We start from the raw sequence: 9,595 nt of genomic DNA on the forward strand, positions 1-9,595 counted from the left end.
CACAACAGTAATTTTTCCATACGCACAAAATGTTCTAAATCAATCATATTGAAGCAAAATATGAAGCCAAATTTATAGACTTTAGCTCTTTCTTCTGTTGATTTTTCTCACATGACCAAAGTGTTTTGAATCATAATAATTAAAGTAGCTAGAAAGACGGTTAGGAGAATTTTTTAAGCTGTTTCCTCTTTGATCCAAAATAAGAAATTTTAGATATTTGCTTGGGTTGGAGCAATGTGTGGGCGTGTTGGTGATGGATAAGCCATCGATGGGGAGTGGGGTGCGTTAAGTGGGTAGTCGGCTGTGGGATTGTCTGCACTGAGACTCAGTAAAATGTTAACTGATCTGTTATTTTTATTGGAGCATTTCTCTATCAAAAGTTCACAAAGATATCAAATTATGTGATGACACGTTGTGTATTTTCTTATGTTTTATGGAAATTCTACAAGAACACAAGTGGTAGGACCATATCGACTTAGTTTAATAAATAACAAACATTCACATTCACATTCGTCTAATATATGTTTCAAATATTTTATACGGTTACAAAAAGTTAGAATAAAGTTTGATATTAAAAAGAGTAAGAGGGCAATAAATCATAGCTGATTCAAGAAAAATATCAAGAGTAAAATTTTTTTTGAGCATATAAGGGTGTTCATCTCGTTGTCATGAATCTACAAGAATAAACAAAATTCAATTCGGAGATATGTTGCTTGAGATATGAATGTAACTTCAATTCGGAGATATATTGCTTGAGATATGAATGTTTTACGTTACAACATCGAAGCAGTCAGCACAGGATTGAAATATACACCGAAGGTGAAACTTGCACAGGTCATAACTTTTGATTCAATTATCCAAATCATTATTATAATAACTTTTCAGAAAGCACTCAATCTGATCTATCAATTAATTAATGGTAGATTGAGACCATCGATGGTCTACAGTGACTCATTGATGGTCTACAGTTACACATTGATGTTTTCCCAAGAGTTGAATAGTAGCCATCGATGGTGAACAGTAACATTGGTGGTGTACAATAATCCATCGATGGTTAAGACCGACTATCAATGGTTGAGTGCCATAGTTGCGATTTTTGATCTTTTTTGGACTTAATCTTAGAGGTTTATCGCCAGGAGTATATAGATTCTTTCATGATTTCTAGAGCTATATATTCCCAGCCTAATTGAGAGAGAGAAAAAGGGAAGAGGAAGAGAGAGCGCGCTAGGGTTTCAAGTTTGTGAAAGGATTATTGTGCGCAGCAGAAATTTCGGCAGCACCTCTGGTGCTCGTCAAGAGAGTAGATCATATTTAAATCCCTGTTTCACAAAAGAAACAAGAACCGAAAGTAAAATATTTTAACAAAGTAGGATATCAGCTCTTCCTCTCATCAGTTCTAGGACTGACCTGTCGAGGTAACCTAAACTCTCTATTACAAATCATGGCACGAACAATCAATTTTAACGTGGTTTGGCAAATTGCATACGTCCACAGGGCAAGGAGGGGGGATCTACTATTAGAGGGAAAGAGGGTTTACAATCACACAGCTCTCACAAATTAAACCCTCAAAATAGGCTCCATGTTTTTCTTCTCAAAAAGATCAGCCTCCAAAAAACTTTTTCTCTCTGCGGTACACCTGCACACATCCCTCTGCACGAAGACTTGCACAGTCGCCTGCTTTTTCTGCCCCCTTCAATTTTACACCCAAAAACCTAGGTTTGCCTATGTCCAGCTATATATAGCTGCAAACATCAATAAGGTGAGGCCCTACAAAACTCGGGTTGTGGGCCGCTTATGCACGTAGAAAGAGTCATGTGCACTCAAATCTATTTTGGTACACCACTCACAACTCTCCACCTCACAAACGTGTGGCCCCCACTCAAATCACCTCACGCGCTTACTTCTTAGCCTTTCACGTTGTTCTATCTCTTCACGTGAAGGTGGACCCCACTCATAATTCTCCATCTCGGTTAAGTTTTCTCAAAATTGAACCGACACCAAACAAACCAAATGTCTCACTTGTTGCGTCCAGTACAAAGTGAAACAATTCACGACAATGGACTCAATCCACAACAAGTCAAGACCCAAACGAGAATGTGAACACTCTCCAAATATCGATATCAACTCACCAAATCGCTGCATCATAAATGACTGCCTACGTATCCTTTTGCCCAATGAATCAAGTCTCACGTAGGTCATCCAAATGGCTGTGAACGACCTCAATCCAATAGAAGAGTTCGCAACCCTTCTCTAATATCATCAACTCTGCGGCTGATAGCACCTCCAATGGCCTCAAAGTGTAATGAATCAAATACCTCCACCTGAGGTGAACCAATGACCATATCCAACTGCGAACTATGTCTACCAGCTATACTCGAATCTAAAAACAACTCATCTTCTGCATCTAAATCCAAATGATCTCCAAGCTGTGTCACTTCAGCTAGAATCCCAAACAATACAGTATGATCGGGAGTATGTGGAGTAATCTCCACCCAATATGAAGTAGCATCACTCTCCACCCGCTACGATACATCTAAGGTTTGTCTAAAACTCTCCACCTGCTGAGAGTCAATTAGCTCCCTCATCGAAGCCTCAACCAAAGTGACACTAGCAGACCAAACACCCAATTGAGTTTTACCTCCTATCACAGCAGTTGACAACTCTTTAATAGGATGATCCAAATATATCGAAGCCTCAGTCCAGAAACTCTTCTACAGACCATTGCTTGACAACAAACACCGATCCTCTTCCAGCAAGGCACAGTTCTCCAAATTAGCCACCCTATCTAGTTGCCCCAAGATTTCAAACTACAGGTCAATGCACCATCTTCAAATCAAAAAAGGAATGACCAAGCCCCAAATGTGACAGTCTAGTCGAATCAACAGAAGTCGTCAGCTCTCCACCTGTCACTGTATCTCCAATCAAAAAGTACAAGTTATTCCTCCTGACACCCTTCATCACAATCAAAGAGTCTTCCATGATCTCGAGAACCATGTCCTCAACACGAACCTTCAGACGCTCTCCAACCAAAGCTCCAATTGAGATCAAGTTCTTCCTTAAGAAAGGAACATATCTCACATCATATAACTCCCTAATAGTCCCGTCAAACATCTTTATGCGAATTCTTCTTATCCTAAGGATCTGACATGCACGGTTGTCTCCCATGTACACTAGACCACTATCCAGTTTCTCAAAACTAGAGAATCATTCCTTTTTAGGACATACATGATAGGTCGCACTACTATCCAACATCCACTCAGATTCCTCCGAATAGCTACCTGTAAAACTGATAGAAAGTGAATAAATAGAAGTATCAGAAATATTACCATCCGATATAACGATGTTTTCTTCTGATGATGGTTGCTTCCCTTTTCCCTTCTACTTATTCTTTATCCATTCGTCGAGCTTTGGACAATCTTTCTTCCAATGACCAATCTCATTGCACCAAGCACACTGATCTTTTCTAACTGTAGGATGCCCTAATCTAGACTGTGACTTCTAATTTTTTTCGGTTTGGATTCTTCCCCCTTGCGATCAATGCCTCCGCTACCGGCTCAACTGAAGTCTCCTTATCCTTCTTTCAAAACTGATAGTTTACAAGTACAACGGTGACCTCACTATACGAAAGGGGCGCCTTCCTATTAATTAGGGTAAGAACAAAGGTCTCGTATTCCTCATCAGGCAAGGAACTCAACAACATCAACGCTTTATCCTCATCTTCAATCATAACATCCATATTCGCCAAATCCGCAAGAAGCTTTGTGTAGTGGTTCATGTGATCACTAATGACGGTTCCCTTCTTCAATTGGAAGCGATAAAGTCTCCTCTTCAAATGCAAACAATTTTCCATACTCTTGGTCAAATACTTGCTCTCAAGGGTCTCCCAAATCTTCTTTGCAGAAGTCTCATTCATCATATCATACTTCAAATCTTATGTTAAACAAGACATAGTAACATCACACGCCGTCCGATTCATCTTCTTCCAAACATTCTCTTCAATATCATATAGCTTGTCATCCAACTCCAAAGTGTCTTCCAAATTTTGCGTGTTCAGCGCATCCAAAACATCGCATCGCCAAAGTCCAAAGTTGTTTGTTCCATTACATATTTCCACATCTATTTTTGTAGAGTGGATATTCAAACTTTGAATGGTCTTCACACCAGAATCACCACCCTCAACATCATCTTACCCGGCCATATTCCTCAATACACCAACAACTAATGCGGAACAAACTGAAGAATAGATCCAAACTTGAGAAAAATAGAGCATTTACCAAAAAAATCCCACATTTAACTCCAATTGAAACCCTAGACGAGCTTCCAAAGTGATCAACTCCTCCAATTACCCAAACGTAGCCCAAGCTCTGATACCACTTGTTGTGCGCAGCGAAAATTTCGGCAGCACCTCTGGTGCTCGTCAAGAGAGTAGATCTCAACTAAATCCCTGTTTCACAAAGGAAACAAGAATCGAAAGTAAAATATCTCAACAAAGTGGGATATCAGCTCTTCCTCTCATCAGTTCTAGGACTGACCTGGTTAGGGAACCTAAACTCTCTATTACAAATCACGGCACAAACAATCAATTTTAACGTGGTTCGACAAATTGCCTACGTCCACGGAGCAAGGAAGGGGTATCTACTATTAGAGGGAAAGAGAATACAAATAGGGTTTACAATCACACAGCTCTCACAAATTAAACCCTCAAAATAGGCTCCATGCTTTTCTTCTCAAAAAGGCCAGCCTCCAAAAAAACTTTTTCTCTCTGCAGTACACCTGCACACAGCCCTCTGCACGAAGACTTGCACAGTCGCCTGCTTTTTCCGCCCCTTCACTTTTGCACCAAAAAACCTAGGTCTGCTTACGTCCAGCTATATATTGCTGCAAACGTCAATCAGGTGAGGCCCTGCAAAATTCGGGTTGTCGGCCGCTTATTCACGCGAAAAGAGTCACGTGCACTCAAATCTATTTTGGTACACCACTCACAACTCTCCACCTCACAAACGTGTGGCCCTCACTCAAATCACCTCACGTGTTTACTTCTTAGCCTTTCACGCTGTTCTTTCTCTTCACGTGAAGGTGGACCCCACTCACAAGGATCTCAGAAAGCATTCTTGACGTTATTCTTTATCATCTGATCATCAACCTTCAGGGAGTGCTACCATTAGACATCATCCACATCATTGTTCTTTCAGATCTCCACAACAAATGTTTTGAAGAACAATATTAACAAAAAAGGCTGCAAGATCTTTCTGTATTACGCTTAATTATTATTTATCGGTGTACTCAGTCCAATGTGAATTGAGAGTTAATGGTGTACTTAAGCCGAGGTGAATTGAGAAACATGATCTAGCTAGTTAGGCCTAGGTTTTATTCATTATGGAGAGTTAGGTTAGACGAATAGTTTGGGTAAGATTCCAAGACGCAGTCTTTTTAAGTATACTAAATCGGGTTGTGATCCGGGAGAACTATTGGTATAGTGAGGAAACCCCTTCGTGAGAAGGAAGAGTGGATGTATGATTGTTATCTGAACCACTATAAAAATCATGTGTGTTCCTTAGTTGATTTTTTGCTTGATTGTTCGCTTTTATTTTTCTATATATATTTCATGACATATTCTATGTTTTAGCAAAAAAAAATGTAGCAAATCTATTCACCTCCTTTTTAGGCTTGCATCTTAAATAATAAGAACACAAGAACTAACATGAGAGACATTTCAGTCGTCAAACATGGTCCTATAATATTGGAAAAAGAAATGTTCTTCAAAGGAAATATTTGATATAAAAAGAATGTAATTTTTATTATTAAATATCCAAATAGTACACTCTTCATTAGGGAATGCTACGAATATAGTTTAATCATCCACAAGAGTTGGAATTCTCTACTTGGTCTATAATAAAAACAATGTGTATATCTCTCATGTGGGAAGAATTAATAGACAGGACGATGGACTTAAATAGAAAATTAAACTCAATACTAAATATTATAATTTTTTTTGTTAAATTGATGTAATTAATATCGATTTATGGATCATTAATTAACTTCCAGAGAGACCCAGTTTCTCCTCAGCAAAAAATGATATCAACAAACTATTATAGAATACTAATTAAAGCCGGTATCTAACTACACTATGGACCATGGAGTTTACGTATCTACAAGGGAGACCCTGAGATTGTAATTGTGAGCGTAGACAACTGAAGAATTACAGGAAACAGGAAGGAACCAGCCAGACAGACTGGCGGTCGACCGCCAACGTACACGCAGGCCTACTGGGTTTCGGAGATGAAGGCGGTCGACCGTCGCGGTCGACCGTGGATGACTGTAATGGATTTATGCTCTCGGGATTGTGGTTCGGCGCCGTGGTCGACCGTCGATGTTTTCTAGGCTGGGCTTCGATTTTTTGACCCGATTCGTTTCTAAGTTATATATAACCCTAAACCTCTTTTGTTAGGGTTAAGCAATGATGATTTTGAGCAGTCTTTAAAAGAGGATTGTTGCATCCAATTGTGAGAGAGTTGTGAGAGATCAAGAGCTTTGTTTTAGGGTTTGATCGGTAAGATTTGTAACTCTACTTGTATTCTCTGATTTCTAATAGTAAGAACTACCTCCCCATTGCCCCATGGACGTAGGCAACTTGCCGAACCACGTAAATTGTTTGTTCTTGTTCTGGTTGTGTTTGCATATTAGTTGTGGTTTAGTTCGAGTTATTTTTCGTGTTGCACAAGAAAAGCTTCCGCCGCGCACAACAATTGGTATCAGAGCAAGATCGACAACATGGGAGATGCAAGCACATCAGGTTCATCTCTTACAAAGGCGGTATAGAGTCTGAGCATCAATAACACAAAGATTAATGTTCCGAAGTTCGACGATAAGATCAATTTTGGATTGTGGAGGTATCAGGTAATGGATGTCTTGGATGTACAGAATTTGGAGGAGACTCTTGAGTTAAAAGAGAAACTTGCAGATATGGAGGATAAGGTTTGGAGGAAGATGAATAGTAGAGCTTGTGGTGTTATTAGATCATGCTTGACGCCAGAGCTTATTTATGATGTTATGAACGAGACGTCGGCGAAGAAGATGTGGGAAACACTCAATGAGAAATATCTTAAGAAGAGCATTGAGAATCGGATTCACTTGAAGAAGAGATTTTACAAGTTCAAGATGAAGAGGAGAGTTTCCATCAGGGAGCATATCAATAACTTCACTAAGCTACTTTCAGATATGGCCAACGTGGACATTATAGTTGAGGATGAAGACAAGGCGATGCTACTTCTGTGTTCGTTGCCCGAAGATGATTATGGTACGTTCGTTCTCACTATGATCAATGGAAGAACTACAGTCAGCTACAAGGAGGTGACCTCAGCTTTGGTGAACTATAAGTTGAGAAAGAGTGATGGTGAACCCTCCGAGAAGGCATCGAGAGATGCATTAGCAGTTCGAGGCCGAGATCCAAACCGTCGTCGGTTCAACCGCTCAAAGTCAAAGAATAGGAGTGCCTATAAGAGTGTTGGTAGAAATCAATGTCGGTATTATAAAAAAGAAGGACATTGGAAGATTGACTGCCCAAAGTGGAAAGAAAAACCCGAGAAGAATAAGAGGAAAGCTGCACAAGCTTCAGAGGTGAATGTTGCAAAAGCTATTGGTGAGCATTCAGATTCAGATTCTTCAGGCTATTCATGCCCTGCTTTATCGTCGGTTTGCTATGCGGATTCCACGGAGTGGATGATGGATTCGGGAGCTACATATCATATCTGCCCTAAGAGGGAGTGGTTTTCTAGCTTTGAGGAGCTAGAAAGAGGGGATGTCGTGCTTATGGGTAATGACCACGTATGCCCTATTGGTGGTATTAGTTCAGTCCGGATTAGGATGCATGATGGTGTAGTGAGGGAGTTGAAGGAAGTGAGGTTCGTACCGCAGTTGACGAAGAACATCATTTTTCTTGGGACTTTGGAGGCAGCTGGATATCGAGTGATCTTAGAGGATGCTACAGTAAAGGTCACGAAGGGTTCTATGGTGGTGATGCGAGGTATCAGGGAAAACAACCTATACTACTTGAAGGGCAAGACAGTTACAGGGGGTCTGGTAGCTTCTATCACTACAGAGGAGGACACTACCACCTTATGGCACATGAGACTTGGACACACAGGTGATAAGTCCCTACAGTCATTGGCAAAACATGGGCTATTGAAAGGTGCTAAGACCTACAAGATGGAGCTGTGTGAGCACTGTGTACTTGGGAAGAAGATTAGAGTGAAGTTTGGCACCGCTGTTCATAACACCTGAGGTACATTGGATTACATTTACACATATGTTTGGGGTCCTTCCAAGAACACATCTCTTGGTGAGGCCAACTATTTTGTCACTTTTATTGATGACTATTCCAGGAGGAATTGGGTATACCCTATGAAGCATAAACATCAGATCCTGGATATTTTTGTGGAGTGGAAGAAGAAAGTGGAGCTGCAGACAGGTAGAAAGGTGAATTCTCTACGTTCAGATAACGGTGGAGAGTACAAGAGTGATCCGTTTCTACAGTTTTGTCGGGATCACGGCATTAGAAGATACTTCACAGTTCGAGAGATACCGTAACAGAACGGGGTGGCTGAGAGATTGAACCGTACCTTGCTGGAGAAGGTACGGTGTATGATGACGCAGAGTGGATTGCCTAGATCCTTTTGGGCCGAGGTGTTAGTTTATGCGAGCCATCTTGTGAACAGGTTGCCGTGCACTACAATAGACGGGAAGACTCCTTTGGAGCGTTGGTTTGGTTCGGTGGCTAGTGACTATGAGTCGCTTCGGATATTCGGGTGTCCAGCTTATTATCATGTCAGTGATGGTAAATTAAATCCGAGAGCGAGGAAAGCAGTCTTTGTGGGATTTAGAGATGGAGTCAAAGGCTTCAAGTTATGGGATCCACAGGACAAGAAAATAGTTATTAGCAGAGATGTCACATTTGACGAGGCGTACATGATGAGGCCTCGAGCCCCTCAGCAGGTAGAGGGAGACCAGACAGGAGAGATATCGCAGCATGTAGAGGATGATGTGACTCCACTCACTCCAGAGAGCACTGTATCCATTGAGGCTCCTACAGAGGTGACACTGGGAGGAGATGAGATGACAGCTGGACAGATAGAGGATACAGTGGATTATGGGACTCATGAACAGGGTCATGTTCAGGGGTTCATTACAGCAGATAAACCGAGGAGAGAGATTCGTCGGCCAGCTAGGTATAATGATGTCATAGTCGCATATGCATTATTAGTGGAGGTCGTTGATGATATGGTTCTAGCCAGATTCAGGGAGGCAGAGTCTAGCCCCGATTCAATCAGGTGGAGGGAAGCTATGGAGGAGGAGATGCGGTCTCTTCAGAAGAACGACACTTGGACACTTGCACATCTACCTAAGGGTAAGAAGGCTATTGGTTGCAAGTGGGTATATGCGAAGAAGGAGGGATCTTCTATTGGGGACATACGGTTCAAAGCCAGATTAGTTGCCAAGGGATATATACAGCTTGAGGGCATTGATTACAACGAGGTATTTTCACCCGTTGTGAAGCATTCGTCTATACGGATTTTATTAGCGTTGGTGGCACTGTTGG

The sequence above is a fragment of the Asparagus officinalis genome, chromosome 8, assembly GCF_001876935.1.
Source record: "Asparagus officinalis chromosome 8, Aspof.V1, whole genome shotgun sequence".
NCBI lineage: Eukaryota > Viridiplantae > Streptophyta > Magnoliopsida > Asparagales > Asparagaceae > Asparagus > Asparagus officinalis.